Here is a 2,958-nt window from a genome sequence, read left to right as displayed (position 1 = left end):
CACAATAAAAATGATTAATCAACCTCTCATAATTATAAAAAAATGAACAAAATGAAAAATTATGATTGGTTGAATGCGGTTTGCACGGTTTGTACAAATTGAGTGGTTTGCATTTGATCGCTCCCCTATATATATATATATATATATATATATATATATATATACTTAATTAAGCAAGAATCATAAAAAGATAAAAAAAAAATTGTGACTACTGTTGATTAGTGTTTTGTATTATAAATAATGCATGTAAGAATAGATGTTGTTTCATAATGTGAAACAAAAAAAAACTAAACTAGATTTTAAAAACAATCACTTTGTTAAACAATACTATATTTTCATACACATTAATTCACAATGTAAAACAATACATGTAAATTGGCTTCTATACTCTCAATCTTTTTGTGGTTTTATAATATATTGTGTTAACTCCGAGAACTGTTATCATAATGTATTGTTTCACATAAAAAATTCCATCTAAAGCTATAATTTAATATATTGATTAACATATATTTTGTGTCATATGTACTTGGTGCATAATGTGAAACTTTTTAGTAGTACTTTTTGTTTTACAAACACATAAAAATGTTCATATTGTGAAGAAATATATGTTAATCAAAACGTTAAATCCAAACATAGATTAGAAAAATGATATGAAAGAGCAAATAATGCATTAATTCTCAAGGTTATCACAATTTTATGAGTTTTCAAATGAAAGCTCATATACATATAGGCGGGAGGTCGGACGAAAACCCTTGTAATTTACGAGAACGCAAGAACAGTTATGGGCTCCAACTTTTTAACCAATAATTTAAATTATATTAAATAAAAACAAATTATTGAGGATAGTAATGTAATTATTTATTTTTTTTATAATTTTTTGTTATTTTAATTAATTGTAATCATCCCATGATTTCTTATTAGAATCCGATCACATCTCGATCAGATTATTACTCATTTGAGACAGTTGAAGAACCTGCACTAATTTGTGATAATCATGTGATGAGCAAACACTGTGATAAATAAATAGATTGTGCATTACTCAATTTTGCCCTAATGCTATTGATGATCAGACATTGTGATTATCGATCAAACTGTGTTATTCAAACAAACTGTATTAAAATAAAACATAGGGTATCGATTTCTCGAGTTGTGATAATTGTCCCTGTTCGATTTCTAGACTTCGCCATCAATTATGATACTCACATTGTGATAATTGCATGATATAGAAGGGCAAACCATCGTATCTTACTGATTTGCAGTCATATAGGTTGTCATAACAACGTGATACACTATTATTATGGCAATCCAACTGTGATTGTTGTGATAACAATGTGATACACAATCCGGTAATCCAAATGTGACAATTGTGATGACAATGGTGTGATACATAATCATGGAGCCCTAATCCATAACAAACAATCATCGAGCTATAATTGAAATGTGATAATTATGTGATTGTGTTCCATGTAATATGTGATTAAACTGTGTTATTAACCAATTTTACCCTTCCACTTCTTTAATGTTTTTTTAAATTTTCTTCATATTAATTTAAATTTGAGAAATCCCTTAACTTCTTTTAAAATGTGATTTAAAACACAATGTTTGGCTTAGAGACTATTCTTGCGTTCTCGTAAATCACAGGGGTTCTTGTTTGAACCATTATATATATATATATATATATATATATATATATAGGGTTGGGTTCACGTGAGACCAAAAGTTTTTCGTGAGACCCGTAAGACCAATTTATGTTCATTGATCAATTTTATAAGTTAATGATCTAACAGTCTAAATTGCACGATGGCAATTTGGTAATTATTAAGAAATCTCGTGGCGTTTATGAATGTTTAGATTGTCAGATTATAGATCTAATCCAAGAGCTGATAATTGGTCTTACGGGTCTCACGAAAAATCATTGGTCTCACATGATCCCAAGTCTATATATATATATATATATATAGACTTGAGACCATTTGAGACCAAGAGTTTTTCGTGAGACCGTAAGACCAATTCTCAACCCTTGGATTAGATCTACAATCTAAACATTCATAATCACAAAATTGTCATGAGACTTCTCAATAATCATAAAATTGCCACCGTGCAACTTTAGACCATTAGATCATTAGCTTATAAAGTTGATTAATGAATATAAATTGGTCTTACAGGTCTCACGAAAAACCCTTGGTCTCACGTAAACCCAACCCTATATATGTAATATACATATATGTATATAATATATACATATATATATATATATAATATGGGGCCCATTCAAGAAAAAACTGACTAGTTTGTGGTAACTGTGAGATCCAATCTCAACCACAAATCAATAGATAAATTGGAAAATTTATAATTTTGGTAATTTTGAATTAAAATTTTAATGCAAGGACATTTTAGGTATTTTCTCTCCTCTCTCATCTATTCTCTCTCTGTCCCCTGTCCTCCAGCCACCATCCTCCGATGATACCATTGTGATACATAAAAATATTGACTTTTTTAAACAAAAAAACACAGTGTGATACCCAAGTACATATAATATGCATTGTGATACCACTGTATTACATCTCTGATCGACCACACAAACGACCTCAATGTGATACCCAAACACATATAAGATACATTGTGATACCATTGTAGTATCACCGGAGGTCGATGGCCATAGGACGGAGAGAGAGAAGAGAGGATAGTTTTAAAATACCTAAAATGTCATTGCATTAAAATTTTAATTCAAAATTAACAAAAGTATAAATTTTCTAATTTATCTATTGATTTGTGGTTGAGATTGGACCTCACGGTTACCACAAACTATTTAGTTCTCATTTGATTAGGCCCATACAATAATATATATATAGTGAGGTTCAAACAAGAACCCCTGTCATTTGAGTTGTTCTTGCGTTCTCGTAAATCACAGGGGTTCTTGTTTGAACCCTTCCATATATATATATATATATACATATA

The sequence above is a fragment of the Cynara cardunculus genome, assembly GCF_001531365.2.
Source record: "Cynara cardunculus var. scolymus isolate 2C chromosome LG 17, CcrdV1, whole genome shotgun sequence".
In the NCBI taxonomy this organism is placed as follows: Eukaryota; Viridiplantae; Streptophyta; class Magnoliopsida; order Asterales; family Asteraceae; genus Cynara; species Cynara cardunculus.
The sequence above is the reverse complement of the archived record's forward strand: the minus strand, read 5'-3'. Positions refer to the sequence as shown.